General features: G+C 41.2%; 1 protein-coding gene across 25 annotated transcripts in view; it reads right to left on the reverse strand.

Moving 5' to 3' along the window:
• The window catches only part of magi1 (membrane associated guanylate kinase, WW and PDZ domain containing 1), a 617,355-nt gene that overhangs the window by 245,901 nt on the left and 355,173 nt on the right, over window positions 1-16,281 (reverse strand). The window contains exon 1 of one of the 25 annotated variants that reach the window (XR_010003824.1): window positions 1-16,221. This exon is cut by the window's left edge and continues 14,461 nt beyond it. The exons of the other annotated variants lie outside the window; for them this stretch is intronic. The gene's annotated coding sequence lies outside the window, so the exon portion shown is untranslated. Of the gene's footprint in view, window positions 16,222-16,281 lie in introns of those variants that run through there. 25 annotated transcript variants of the gene reach the window in all.

Raw genomic sequence — 16,281 nt, forward strand, 5'->3', positions numbered from 1 at the left:
AAAGAAGCTATCCGCTCTGAGTCTCCCCTAGGGAAGAAGGGCGAAATATAAAGTATATTCTTATTCTTATTCTTCTTATTATTCTCATCTAAGCATTTAGAAAACAACTCTTTTTCATCAACTATGGAAAATTCCATTTAGTGACAGCAAAAGAGCTAAGCAGAAAGACGCCATTGAGGCTTCTCACTATCTCCAGGTTTCCTATAATGCAGGTTTCAGCCACTGAATACTGATGGTTCAGGAGGGGGAAAAAAGAGTAGTGTGACATAACCAAGGTCAAGGTAGTATTTTGCTGCCTAATGTGAATTTTAAATGTTCCATATTCTCCAGATACAACATGCCAAAAACTTTTTTCATATTATTAATTCAAGCCTTGCCTTCCTCTATTTCTGCATCCTTTAAAAACAAAAATAAAAGAAACTACTGAACAGGCAGAAAATTAAGACCACGCTGATCTAACATCCTCCCTTCCTCTGCTTACATCATTAACTGGGCCATATCTGCTTATGCAGATGAGGTTAAATCTTAAGAACAGGACTATTAAGAGAGAGAAAGGAAGGAAAGACAACCAAATGGGAGAGGGAAAAGATTAAAAAGGAGAAAAAAAATGAAGCATGGAAAAGAAGAAAAAGATATATATACAAAAAGGCAGCAGCAAAGGAAAGAAACAAAGAAAAAGACCCAGCTGAAAAATGGACAAAAAATTAAGAAAATCTAAGGTTTTCAACATCACAAGCCCATATTGTATATAGCAGCCAGTACCTCAATGGCAAAGAAACAGATAGCAGTCCAGAGACTCAATGACAGTGTTTCTCAAGTGTGGGTCCCCAGGTGTTTTGGCCTACAACACCCAGAAATCCCAGCCAGTTTACCAGATGTTAGAATTTCTGGAGTTGAAGGCCAAATACCTGGGGACCCACAGGTTGAGAACCACTGCTCAATGACATCCTGATAGGGATGCTGTTGCTCTGGATTTCCTGTATCAAATAAGATGGCCTATGAAATCAACTCCAATTCCATGATTCTGTGCCTGCTGCTGTCTCTTACATATGTGTATAGTATTTCATGTAATGTATGCCAATCAGATGGTTCAACCATTTGGCACTGGAACAAAAGGATAATGGCCTTGTGCTGTTTCCATAATGTGCTGCTTTAATAAACTAGCTAGTTTTACCTAATAATAGGACCAGTTCTGAAATAGCTTACTAGCAGGAGAAATCTCATGATGAGGATTTTTGTGTGTGTCAGGACTGACTTGAGAAACTGCAAGTCACTTCTGGTGTGAGAAAATTGGTCTGCAAGGATGTTGCCCAGGAGATGCCCACATGTTTTGATGTTTTTACCATCCTTTTACCACCTGCATGGAGCTGGAGCTGATAGAGGAAACTCATCAGCGCTCTCCACAGGTTGGATTCGAACCAGAAACCTTCAGGTCAGCAACCCAACCTTCAAGTCATCAGTCCTGCCTGCACAAGGGTTTAACCCACTGCGCCACTAAGGGGCTCCAATATGATGAGGATGAGGAAGAAGAAATCTAACAAAGGGATCCTCAAAAGTTCACTAACACAACAATTCCTTATTTTATACAAAATGTTATAGCTCTTTTTATTACTGTCTTGGTTTTCCACAATGTGATGAGGCCATTTAGGACATGTCTTTAGGAGACCAGTTTGATAGATCTGCTTCTCGTAGATCATCTTCTAAATGATATATGTGGACTGTGGGACTTCAACACCCCTCTAACCTTTTATATCGTTAAACCTTTCCTAATGAAAAAAACTTTTGATTTTAAGAGTCTGTGCAGAAAATGCTGCACTTTTCAGGTTGGCTAATAAAAAGTTACCATAACATGGACCTTCTGCTCTTGCTGTTTTTATTATCATTGCGTATCACCTTCAGTGCTTTGATATGCATGTGCAGTTATGTATGCAATAGGGATATAATATTATGCCAAGTTATTCTGGTGCATACATACTACTTCGAGCAGGTAATAAACTAATTCATAAAATACCGGACTGTATTAAGGCAACAGTTAACAGACCATAGTGTGTTTTATAATTAAAGGTTTCAACCAACAAAATTCCTATATGAAGTAGTGTTCCCTAGCCACTAGCCTGCAATTCCTATATTTGGTGCTTGACATATAATTCACCAAAAGATTTATTGTGCTGGATTTATTGTGCTGGATGGAGATGGAGCTCCATTTCCCCCTAAAGCATTTTTGTTTTTCCTTTCTGGAGTGTTGAAAGTACAATGGGGAAAGACCTCCAGTTTTTGAGAAGGGATTCTTAATTTAACAATTTTAAAAGGAAAATGCAAAGGACAAAAGAATATAAAGATTGCTTTTCAACAACTCTGAATAAAGACATATGCTAAGGTGCTGTTTACCAAATGTTTCTCCATTGTATCCAGTTACTTTCAGAAAAATCAGTTGCTGCCAAAACTATACTCCGAGGGGCAAATTAGTAGATTAACTGAAATCAGTCAGAGACTTCACCCACTGATGTCACTGGCAAAATGTTCACTGACATCACTGGTGAAAGAATTAAGCAGGATGTATTTAGCAATCCCACCCTTGGCTTCTAGGTCAGTCATGAAATGGATTAACAGTTTGAGATCATGGTTAATATTAATTACTATAAGGATAAGGTATTCAACTTTTATTTTGCACCACATACTGGGTCCAGAACATAATATCAAGAAGAATACAGAGCAGGTGGAGGAAAATGGCTAAGTACATAGAAAATATGTAATTTTTGTATATTTTCCTTCTCATATCAAATTCTTTTTATATAAGAATAAGAGAACATATACATGTAGTAATTCTTATTTATGGTCTTTTTATCCACAGATTCAACCATCCACAAAATATTCCAACAAGAGCAAATCTCAATTTTGCCAATTTATACAAAATACACTATTTTACTACACCACTGTATACAGTGGGAATTGAACGTGTACTTATTTTGGCATCCGCAGGAGATCCTGGAACCAAATCCTAGTAGATAACTATGGTACCCTATACTTAGTTTGGAGAAAAGAAAACTGAGACGGGATATAGGGGAATACTGTATATGACTAATTCTGGCCCATCATCCTGAAGAGGGCAAAGACAGCTGCTTCTCCAGAAGGTAAGACTACTTTTAAGTGACTTAAGCTGCACTGATGTATAATGAGGAACCACCTTAATTTGAACAGCAATGTTGACAATGTAACATACTTGCCACAGGCACAGAAGAGTGAAGATTACTAGTATTTCAGCTCTTAAAATAAAAATTTAAAATTCCTTTAAAACTACAGCTCTTATAGGTATTTTAGAAGGTTGAAAACTATTTTGTAACAGCAAGTAAGGCAGACTATGCAGCATATCACGTTGCTTGTCACAACACCTTTCAAAGTTATGTCCACAAAAGACTGTGCCATCTGTGCCCTACCAGAGTGTTAGATAGAGGGGTAGTTGCAACTAAAGCACCAACTGGCTTGCAAATTCATCCTCCATGAAGCCGATAATCTTTTCTCTAGCTGTCTGAACAACAAACCATTGGCCAACTTGTCTGACAGTGAAAGTGCCTTATGTGCTCATACATTAATCTACAATTTGTTTTTTTTTTAAAAAAAAAAAATCTAAAAAACTGCTAACATCCATAGGTCTGTTGGTTAGTTTTTGTATGTACGTCGGTGTCTGTATGTATACACACACACACACACACACACACACACAAACTTTGGATGACATAGAGAAGGGTTAACACCCTTGTGGTGTTGTTTTGCTGCCTGTGTCCCTGTTCAGAATATTTCACCTCACTTTCTATCCCTGTGATAATTGGATTTTGAAAAATTTGTCTTGTTGGAGAAACAAGGATTGGTGATAAAGCTTCAGTTGAGACACCTTTTCCTCGAGATGACTCTCTCAGGAGTGAATTTCCCTTCTAACGGGTGGATTTCTCTCACTTCCTGTTGCCTGTTGTTAACTATGAGTCATTTGTAAGTTGGATGTTTGTAACTTGGGCACTGCCTGTATTCTACCTTAATTCTTGTTCAAAAATGGAACTATCTCTGAGTAGAATGGCAAAGAGATGAGAGTCTAGTCCATCCCAGGAGAACCTACAAAAAGCACTGACCCCCCCCCCTCCCCCTACTCTTTCCACTTTTGGTCTTCTTGTTGGTGGTGGCCCAGGATAGCTGGCTCAATGAGGTGGAAGATCCTTAAATATGGATTACTTCTCACAAAAATATAGAGAAGTCTATGTTTATGCCTGCTTATGCACTAACATTGTATCATGGTTAAATACAAAAACATTAATGAATCCCTCTGTATAAATGCATGTACGTACTTAACAGCCCAAGATTTTGAAACCTATTTCCTACAAAAGGAAAACTGAAGAGAAGTAATTGAACATCTGCCTATTTATGAATGCAGTCAAAACTGTATGTTTGAGAAAGCAAACTGCAGAAAATGAATCTTCTTTGTAATCTGTGGGCATGTCTCTTAGAACAAGTTCATGATGGTTTTGCCTTGAGGGAATGGAGTGGGGGAGGCATTCAAACTTAATGGCCATGAAAATGATGAGGCCAGAAACAGAGTTGCATAGAGCTTGCAATTACATTACCTAAACAGCTCCAGGTCCCCAAGACAGACAAGCAGCTCTGACAAGCACCATTGATTTTATTGCATTTATTTCCTTGAAGTTCTATTTTACCATTATTATTACTACAATAAACTTGCTGAATGAGTTAATTCTTCCAAATCTCAACACCTTAACAAACATCTCTGCAACAGAATATGAGTCTTTTTCCCCCTCAAGAAAACCAGAGCCGCCATTATTTTCCTCCAAATTTTCCCTGGTGTCGAGGAAAATAGGTTTCCAAGTAAAAAATGACTCAATGCTGTCATGTGTTATGTTATTATTTATTGCAGAAGAATGTATTTCTGAATTATTAGTAAGTAGTTCCAACTGAAAGCCAACCAGTATGCTCAAGTGTTGGACAAGGAATTCAGGAGACCTGAATTCAAATCCCCATGGAAAGCCACTGAACGATGTTGGGCACCCCCTCCTTCTGAGGTTCTGTCAACCTCAGAAGGCAATGGCAAACTCAGTCTGAATAAATATTTCCAAGAAACCCCTTTTATAAGGTTGCTTGTGTATGTTCCTTCAAGTCAACCTGTTACTTGGTAGTGACTCTGAATTACATAGGGTACTAACCATAGATGGCCCTACTTAGCTTCCAAGACCAAATGAATCAAATGTAGCTGAAGCCTAGTGCCATGTTAATTACACTGAAAACAAAGCAAGGACAAGGCTGCTGCTGATCAGTCGTTTAGTCGTCTCAGACTCTTCATGACCGCATGGAACAGTCCACGCCAGAGCTCCCTGTCGGCCGTCACCGCCCCCAGTTCCTTCAAGGTCAACCCAGTCACTTCAAGGATACCGTCCATCCATTTTGCCCTTGGTTGGCCTCTCTTCCTTTTTCCTTCAATTTTCCCCAGCATCATGATATTTTCCAAGCTTTCCTGTCTCCTCATGATGTGGCCAAAATACTTCAGCTTTGCCTCTAATATCCTTCCTCCAGTGAGCAGCCAGGCATTATTTCCTGGAGGATGGACTGGTTGGATCTTCTTGCGGTCCAAGGAACTCCAAACCACAACTTAGTAGGCAGATTACAGAGTAAAACGTCTTTGACAGGACTTCTTCCAGCAGTGGTAATGAAGGGGGGGGGGGATGATTCTTCTTCCCACCTGAACTTGCCAAAAGATCCTTGGGAGTAGATTTTTGAAAGGCAACAAAGGGAGAAGGCTTAAGGATCTTATGGGCATGAGATCCTATCAGATCTTGGAAGCTAAGTAAGGTCATCCCTGGTTAGTATTGGGTGAAACCACCAATAAATACCTATATTTCAGAGGAAGTAAATGGCAAAACCACTTCTACCCTGTTTCCCCGAAAATAACACATCCCCTGAAAATAAGACCTAGTAGAGGTTTTGCTGATTTGCTAAATATAAGGCCTCCCCTGAAAGTAAGATCCAGCAAAGTTTTTGTTTGGAAGCATGCCTGCTGAACATAACACCAGAGCATGCAATATTAGTAAATGTATGTACCATAGATTGTTGTACATGGAAATAATGGTAGTAACAAGAGATTCTTGATTCACAGTTTGTCTGGTTATGCTGGTTTGTGATGACAACTACGATATAGTATACAACAAATGTTCATTTTTTTTGTTCAACAATAAATATGAATTCTTCTTCATGGAAAAATAAGACACCCCCTGAAAATAAGACCTAGCATATCTTTGGGAGAAAAAATTAATATAAGACACTGTCTTATTTTCGGGGAAACAGGGTAAGTATTCCTTGTGTATGAAATTGATGGGGTCACTGTAAGTCAACAGGTGACTTGAAGGAACATAGGCAGACACACAACAAAGGGGGAAGAAAGAAGGTACTTCTTGCCCATGGTACATGCAGATTTACCACTCATATAACGTTGGTTCTCAACTCCAACTCACATCCCAGGGGAAAATATATGCATTTACTTATTTATTCAATTATGAAACATATTAGCCCTCAACAAAGTGTTTTCAGGGATAACTGCAAATAAAATGCCTATAAAAACAGCATTTCCATACATAATACTACTATGTAAGGAAGCACAACAATCCATTTAAAATAGGCAAAGAGCACAAGTAACTACTATCCAACCTTTAAAAACTTAAACTGGCCCCAAAAAACTGCAGCCAGATTGTTAAGCGGAACTGATTACAACTCCCTTGTTTTTCTGCTGGTTTATATTCTATTTCCAGGGATACCTGAAAATGCTGTGATGATCTATCGTGCCATAAAATGGTGAAATGTCTTGCAACAAATGTTCTTTATATCCTTATTTATTACCAGGTGAGACTTCCTGTGTGGCGTTTTTTAATTTACATAGATCTTTCCAGATTGCAGGGGGATAAAGGAAGATTATGGAAGCTGGACAGATACATTAAACTATAAGATTTAGCAGACCATAGACCTCTTCTGTGTCTATGCTTCCTACTGGATCTGGAGACCTGGAGGTGTATGACTTCTTTTTTTAGAAGGCAAAATGTTCCAAAACTCTTAGTTGTTCTGTGCTAAGAGCCTTGAGCTTCCCCTCTCATTCAAGGAAGAGAAAGAAAAATGCCCTTTAATCAGAACTATACAATTTGATGTGTGTTAAACAATTTTTTAAAGAACATTTGGCTGCAATGTATCCTGTTATTAAAAAGGAAAGAACTGACTGTAGGTGAGGGCCCTTCACAGAAACCACATGAGGCCAGGAACATTGTTGGGGACTAATTTCACATTTGACAAGTGAAGCACAATGTAGACATTCAGAGCAAAACTACAAAAAATGTAGAATGACTCTATCTTTAACAAAATCACAGGTTGAGTCTCCCTTATTTAGAAATACAAAATACAATAGATCCTTTACTTTGTGGTGCAGAAATCATGAAAATGTGGGAAAACCACAAATAAAAATACTGCCATTTTAAAACTTCTTTAGGAGTCTTTAAGTCCAAGAGATATTTAGGGAGAGCATATTAATAAAATATGCAAATAATCAAGTGAAAAATAAAACCTGCAAATATTGAGAGTAAGGCAACTGTATTTCAAAAAAACAAAACCTTTTGCCGCCAGCTGCCAGCCTCTCACTTTCACCTTTGAGAAAAGGAGGCTTGTAATAGGTCCTCTCCCTGCTAGTTGTGGCACACAACAAGGTGGACATACTGGAAATAGACTGTGAAGGCTGAACAACTATCCTCTCTATATGTGTGTTGTTGGGGTGAGGGTATCAAGCATATTTTCTGTGTCTGTGAAGTCTGCCTTTTTCAGGGAGGCTTTTTACAGGGGGGGGGGTGATGTAACCAAAAGCTTCCCCTCCTTCCCTTCTTTCTTCCCACCCTTGGGGCTCCTTCAGGAAAAACTCAGCAAGCACTAGATGTGTGACGAGTCTCCGTTCCCACCACCATGATCCCAGGATCATTGATGGGGACTAAGCTCGCATTTAATAAGCTGAGCAAGACATAGAAATTCAGACCCAAACTACACCATGAATATGCAAATAGAAATATCCCAAAATCCAGGGCGGGGGGGATTTCCAAAAGGGAGATTGCACCTGTATTATAGTATGTTTTCTAGTGACATATTGGATGGTCCAGTAAGAAAGGTTTTTAAAAAAAGAAAAGAAAAGAAAAGAGGTAGATCCAGAAACATCTCCTTACAATGATCAGGAGAACTAGGACCCCTTCACACTACACAATCATAGTGCTCTGGTTCCATTTTAACTGCCTTGGCTGTACCCTATGAGATCTAGAGGGCTTCAGTTTGCTGAAGAACAAGAGCTCTCTGGCTGGATTTCTAAATAACTTTAAATATATTCTAAATAAATACCTTAAGATCCCATAGAATGCTTCATGGCAGTTAAAGCAGAATCAGCAAGCTGCAATTGTATTATATGAAAGGGAACCAGTATGGGACCAGGTTTTGGGAGTGGGAAGAGGGAACTTTGGCAAAGGCATGTCTTATTTTCCTGAATGTATTCATCTCTTTCTCACTGCTACTGACCATTTGACTTTCTGTGGAAGGGGCTGCTGTAGATTCAAAAGACTGTCTGGCCTCTGGTGGCCTTTGGCTCCATCTCTGGTGACCCCTTCTCTCTATCCCATCATCCCAAAAGACACCAGCTGCTCCTGTTTTTAGTAGTTGACCTCAATTATATTTTGGGTTACAGATTTTCATGTTCTGATGTTATTATATCCATCTTCCCAAATCACTCTCATTGTGTGCCACTGCAAATTTTTCTGTCTGAAGTAACCCAAATGCTATTATGGTACATCACCTCAGCATTTTCAGTTTCAAAAAATGGAGGGATCGGGCTGAGCAAAAAGCAGATCAGAGAACTGTCATTGTTATGTCAGTCCTTATCCCTCATTATGAAAGCACCCAAGGGAATCGTCACATCAAAATGTTCCCATATAAAGAGGGTTTTTTTTGTCATAATGGGGATATCTGGTTTTGCGCTTTAGTGCAGTCAGACATTTTTAAAACTTCAGGAAATTCAACAACAGGCAGCTATTTAATAAGGGGAAATCATGCAGCTACTAAAAGAATAGGTCAGCAGGTAATTCAATGGGAGTAAGTTAGTTTTAAATATTTTATACTAAAGTAACCCCACTGTGATAATGGCATTCTCATTTTCCAACGTATCCTTCAAGATGATATAACCAATGGTGATTTTTTTAAAAACAGAGAGGGAACTTTATTAATACTTTAAAAAGAGGAACTTTATTAATAAAAAACCCATTAGCAAAAAACACTAACGTGATATTTCCTGCTAGATAGAGGGTGTAAAGAGCATCAAAAACTTGGTTTGGATCTTAATATTCTTTTAAAATCACCATTTAAAAATTCATTTCAGTTAGATTATAAATTAAAATGGGAGAAAGCAGTACAATAATGAAAATCCATATTAGCATATTAAGTGCCAAATGTTGCATGTGTGTCTCCATTTAATTTTGATGTAAAGGTGGTGGTGACAAAAATGAAGTTATTTCAACTGTTTGACAAGCTCTTACATCTTCAGCAAGGATATAAAGAATATGTAGTTTGCAAGGTCCAGATTTTTTTGTCTGTCTGTCTGTCTGTCCTATATCAGTGCTGCTTACACTGTGAGTCTTGACCTCAAATGGGGTCCTCTTAGCTCAAATGTGGGATAATGAAAAATTTGGCAACAATAACAGATTTCCATACAAATCGGTTAGTAACAATGTGCAGTGTTTACACTGGACTCTGCAGAAAATGCTACAGCTGTACTCCACTAAAAGGAAATCAGCCTGTTTAGCAAGCCTTGGAAATGCTGATTTATTATAATAAATGTTTTAGTTTTATATATATTTTATAAAACTATTTACCTGGGGTCACATAAACATTTATCAGGTGGAAAGTAGAAAAACAGTAAGAAACGTCCTATATTATATCTATTTTGAGAGACTATCTCTTCACTTTTCACATGTTACTACAATTACATATATACCAGCTCTTGCTGGTTATATTGGTTCGACGCTATCAACAGCCAACCTTCCCTTCACCGTGCATGAACTGACACTGACTTGTAGCTTATGGAAATGGTTGCAATTGCATCCATAATGCTCCTGCATCCAAAATAAGATGATCACCAATTTCAGCAGATGTTATTTGGCTTTTCATTTTCTACCAGCCCCAGCTAGCAGATCCAATGGAGAAAGATTATGGTAGTTGAACTCCAAAAACTCTGGAGGGCTAAACGTTCCTCGCACATGGATTTTATAAAGGTAGCTACTGTAATTTAATCAATGAAATATCTAAAACTATGCATGTGATACAAAATTAAATCCAGTTTCTTTTGGAACGACAAGTGCCAGAATTCCTCCTGCTGTAAATCATTCTAAATGAAGCCAACTTACCTTGTTTTCAGACTATGTACACAGGTGTCACTGCAGGAAAACTCCTGTTCTAAAAGTACAGTTGCCACCTGCCATGTGTGCAGCATTCCTATTAAAAACCATGTTTATATTTGGATAGTCAAACTGCTCTAATCAGTATTTTGGCAACTGATACTTCAATATTTGACTGACAATGAATTTCTGCATTTGACAATATTTTATACTGACGCAGCTTCATCTACTGTTTTACAGTTGACAGTTTGTACTATTTTACACTTGATGCTTGCCAGAATCAAAACAATCAAGAGATGCCAATACCTCTAAAGCAACTGAATGGGAAAATAAAATGTGGCTCAAAATTTAAATTTAAATTTTGCCCTAAAATAGTTTTGATTATATTAGACTGTGAACAATTAGATGAAAGGCTCATAATTTTGCTTTTTCGACAGAAACCAATTAATGAAATGCTCTGCTGCTTAAAACTCCAACAAATTGAACATGTAACTAGTGGACAGATCATCTGTCTGCCAACACATAGCTTTCTTGTTCAAAACAACTGACAATGTTACCTCAGTAAGTATGGAAGGCCATTAAAATACTCTATATATAGCAATGGCAGTACATTCCTCAAGAACAATATTGTTCTATTCCTCAGCCCTGCAAGTTACATCCTTCCTACCATCCACTACATACAATTCATAAATGAAATTTCTATAAGCAAAAAGGGCAGAGCACTAGGAGCGAATACTTCTGGAACATGGCCACACAGCCCGAAAGACATACAACAACCCTGTGATCCCAGCCATGAAAGCCTTCGACAACACTAGTGATAATTGTTTGTTTGACTATTTTTCAGCCCAACAAGGAATTATGCATCCTACTAAACATTTATCTGTTGGCTTTCATAACTTTGTAGTAACTTTTAACTCAATTGATAGAAACCAATTGTGTGGCCAATCACCTATTGCTTTTAATCAAGGAAGGCTGTTCCAGTATGACTGCTACAATAATAAGTTGGCATTTCCAGCATATTGACTGATCCCACCCCCATGAATAAAGGTGTAAAACTAGAATGGCACCATTGTGATCGAGGTGACCACCCTCCCCCCCAGGACTTTGTAAAAGATAGTTCAAAAATCAAGACTTTATGTTCTATATTCCATATAGTAGAAGGTGATTGAGACTTTTTACTGGAGTTTACTGTGGATTATCCCTGCACTCTGAGGCAAGAGATAACAACTTCATGAATTGTAAAATCATGCTGCTAAAACTCCACTTTTATGAATTTCCATATTGGGTTCCCCAGATGTTATGAACTTCGTACTTATCAAATGTTTTTCAATTGTTTATATCACTCATGATTCCCGTTTATGCAATGTAACTCACTTTTATGGATTCTCCCTTATTTCCATGAAATCTATCTGTCTGCCTATATGTATGTCACGACCCAGGCTGCAGAGCACCAATAACCATACACAGAGGCCAGAATCTATCTAATATCTTTATTGTAGGAATATATAAAGTTAATAAAAACAAGTGTAGAAAATAGTCCAGAATTAGACCTTCCAGGAAAGGTCAGAATTAGTCCAAAAAAGCAATGTCCAATAAGAAATATTAAGGTCCAAAGTTGTAATCCAATAACCGAAACACTCACTTTGCCAAGCAAAGTGAGGGGAGATGACAAGGTCCTTTAGTCCATGAAACTTGAGCGAGGCTAGGAAATAACTTGATACTTGAAACAAGGCTTGAACGTGGAACAAGGTAACTAAGAACAAGAACAAGGTCCGTGGAATAACTTGATAAATCCGTGGAACAAGGCAAGGATTGATCCTGGGAAACAAGGCAAAGTCCGTAGATAAACAAAGGCTGGGAAGCAAGGCGAAGGCTGGATAGCAAGGCAAGGCTTGAGCAGGAGCGAGGCTTGAACCGGAGCGCGCTGTCCAGACACAACTCGCTCCGTAGGCTGACGAATTGACTCCGCGAAGTTACTACGCGGGTAAAACACCTAAATAGAGTCTAGCTTCCCGCCGAAGCAGTTCTCTGGGAATCAGAACCGAAAGCTAACTCTGAGACCAGATGTGAGACTCCCCAAAGATTCTCACGAGAAGCAGTCTTAATTGGCCACATTCTTAGCTGCAATCCGCGCACTCCTGCGCGAAGCTGAATCCAAACTTCTCTGTTGTTTACAAAACTCCCGGCGCAAGAATACGGGAGAAGTAGGCTCTGGGCTTGTTTGACATACTTCTGGGAGACAACTTTCTTGCAGGTGCAAGGTTCCCAGATCTGCCTGGGAAAGATCTGGCAGAGAGGAATCCAGTTCAGACTGGGAAGGTAAAAAACCCAAGTTTTCATCTTCATCAGGAATTACAATGTCCTGAGCAGGACTACAAGGCCCATGGGTCATCACACTATCCCCCTCCTCAAGGCCCCTCCCAAACTGGGGCCCTCTCCCCGAGGCGCGAGGTCGCGGTTTGGTGGGATAGGTCTGATGAAAGCGACGGGTTAGATCAGGAGCATGGACTGTGGAGGCGTCTTCCCAGGAGCGTTCCTCAGGGCCAAAACCCACCCAGTCAATGAGATATTGTAGGCGGCGGCGGTGAAAGCGAGAATCCAAAATGTCCTCAACCTCGAACTCCTCCTCCCCATTCATCAAAACAGGAGGGGGGGCCGGTTGGTCTGTATCAGGACGCACACCATCCGCCGGAAGGAGCAGGGAACGGTGAAACACTGGGTGAATGCGCATTGAACGCGGAAGTTGGAGTTTGAAAGTCACGGGGTTTAATTGCGCCACCACTGGATAGGGGCCAATGAAACGGGCATCTAACTTCCGGCAAGGGCGGTGGGAGGGCAGAAAGCGAGTGGACAGGAAAACCCGATCTCCTACCTTGATTTCGGGGCCCGGCTGGCGATGTTTGTCAGCGTGGCGTTTATAGTCCCCCTTGGCTTGGTCCAGTTGCTGGAGCAAAAGTTGTTGCACCGCTGTGAGTTCCTGCAGCCAATCCTCTGCTGCGGGAACCTCTGAAGTTTCAATGACAGGGGGAAAGAAACGTGGATGGAAGCCGTAGTTTGCAAAGAACGGCGTTTCTTTTGTAGAAGCTTGAACTCCATTGTTGTAGGCAAACTCAGACAGTGGTAACAGAGAAGCCCAATTGTCCTGTTGATAGTTTACATAACAGCGAAGATACTGCTCCAAAGTGGCATTGGTGCGCTCCGTTTGCCCATCTGTTTGGGGATGATGAGCTGAAGATAAGCGAGAGTCTATGCCCAATAGTTTTTGTAGTGCCTTCCAAAAACGAGAGGTGAATTGAGATCCACGGTCTGTGACTAAACTCTTGGGCAATCCATGTAGTCTGAAGACATGTTGAAGAAATAGATCCGCAGTTTCCTTGGCCGTGGGGAGGCCTTCGCAGGGAATGAAATGGGCTAACTTGGTGAATAGGTCCACCACCACTAAGATCGTGGTGAATCCACAGGAAGGTGGTAGGTCAGTGATGAAATCCGCGGAAATTATTTCCCATGGGCGAGATGGGGTAGGAAGGGGGTGTAAAAGCCCTGAGGGCTTCTCCCTTCGTATCTTGGAGCGCTGGCATACTGGGCAGGTGTTGACATATTTTTCCACATCCTTGCGGATCTTGGGCCACCAAAAATCCCTTAGGATCAAATGCATAGTTTTAAATAGTCCGAAGTGTCCTGCTGGTTTGCAGTCATGACACAGACGAAGCGCTTTTTCCCTGCCCGGTCCGGGTGGGATATAGACATGATTTCTATAGCAGAGCAGCCCATCTTTAAGCGAAAAGGGGAAATGCAGACCTTGGCGAAGTTGGTCCTGCGCCCAGGCATCTGCTTGCTGACTAGCCCTGATTTCTTGAGCACAGATGGGTCCTGGAGTAGGGGAAGTTGAACCAATGGGAATGGATTTGGTGTTCCCCACCGTGAGCGTGGCAAAGTTCTCAGGTTGTAGCAGTTGGGATTCAAAGGTCTCCTTGCGTCCTGCAGCGTATTCCGGTTTACGTGACAGGGCGTCTGCTTGCTTGGTTTGGGCTGGGGTCACATAATGGATCTGGAAGTTGAAACGTTCAAAGAATAAAGCCCAACGTTGCTGCCTCTGATTTAGTTTGCGGGCAGTTCTTAGATGTTCTAGATTACGATGATCAGTGTGGACTTCAATGGGAAATTTGGCCCCTTCTAGCCAATGTCTCCAAGTTTCAAAGGCTGCCTTTATGGCCAGTAGTTCTTTTTCCCAAATGGTGTAATTCCTCTCTGGTGTGGTTAGTTGACGAGAATAAAAGGCACAGGGGTGGAGGTGATCTCCCACCGGTTGTAAGAGTACAGCCCCAATTGCCACATCAGAGGCGTCCGCTTGCACCACAAAAGGGGTTCCAGGATTTGGGTGCTGTAGAATTGGCTGGGAGGTGAATAGTTTCTTTAGTTGCTGGAACCCTTTCTCTGCTTGATCAGTCCAGCGGAAAGGCTGCTTTCCACGGATGCAGCTAGTGATGGGGTCGGACCAGCGGGCAAAATCTGGAATGAACTTGCGGTAGTAGTTCGCGAACCCCAAGAAACGCTGCACCTCTTTCTTGTTAGTTGGCGCCCGCCATTCCAATACTGCTGAAACTTTGGCTGGATCCATGGAAAGCCCTAGAGGCGAGATGCGGTAACCAAGGAAATCTACCTCTTGTAGATCAAAAGCGCATTTTTCCAGCTTGGCATAAAGTCCATGATCCCGCAATCGTTGTAACACCATTTTGACGTGGTTCTCATGTTCTGATTGTGATCTGGAAAACACCAAAAAATCGTCCAGGTAGATTATCAAGAACCTGTCTAGATAGTCCTGAAAAATGTCATTGACAAAATGCTGGAACGTTGCGGGGGCTCCGCATAAACCGAAATTCATAACTCGGGACTCAAATAATCCGAATTTGGTCTGGAAGGCGGTCTTCCACTCGTCCCCTTCCCTGATGCGAACTAAGTTGTAAGCCCCCCGAAGATCCAGCTTGGTGTAAACCTTGGCTCCTCGAAGCCGATCCAGTAGATCCGAGATTAAAGGCAGGGGATAGCTGTTCCGCTTGGTGATATTGTTCAATGCTCTGTAGTCCACCACCAAGCGTAGTTCCCCTGACTTCTTCTTCACAAACATCACTGGGGAGGCGGCTGGGGATTGAGAGGGTCTGATGAATCCCTTGCGAAGGTTTGTCTCTAGGAATTCCCTGAGAGCTTCTTGCTCTGGTTCAGTCAGGGAGTAGAGATGCCCTCGCGGGATCGGGGCCCCCTCCACCAAGTCAATGGCACAGTCATAAGGTCTATGTGGGGGTAATTTTTCGGCTTCTTTCTCATTGAATACATCCCAATACTCGGAGTACTTCTTTGGCAAGGTGATGATGGGCTCGGTGTCTGTGGCATGGCATACCTTGGCTACGAGGCAATGGTTTTGGCAGTACGGTGAAGCAAACTGCAGTTCTCTGTTGGACCAGGAGATGTTAGGGTCGTGGAGAGTCAGCCATGGAATTCCCAAAATCACAGGGAAATGGGGGACCTCGGTAACAAAGAAGGAAATCTCTTCCATATGTTCCCTTATCCACATCCTGGTGGGTTCCGACCACTGACTTACGGGGCCCGTCTTGAGGGGACGGCCGTCTATGGCTTGCACCACACGGGCATTCTTGAAATCATGATATTGTAATCCCAGAGAGTCGGCATACTCTCTATCGATGAAATTGTTGGTAGCTCCAGAGTCTATCATGGCGTGGATCATGACGGGTCCCCTTTTTGCTGACCATAATGTGACCACGAGAAGGAACAGGACCCCGGTTGGCGGCTCTTGGATGGATTTTTTGACCGG

This window comes from Anolis carolinensis, chromosome 2 (genome assembly GCF_035594765.1).
Source record: "Anolis carolinensis isolate JA03-04 chromosome 2, rAnoCar3.1.pri, whole genome shotgun sequence".
NCBI lineage: Eukaryota > Metazoa > Chordata > Lepidosauria > Squamata > Dactyloidae > Anolis > Anolis carolinensis.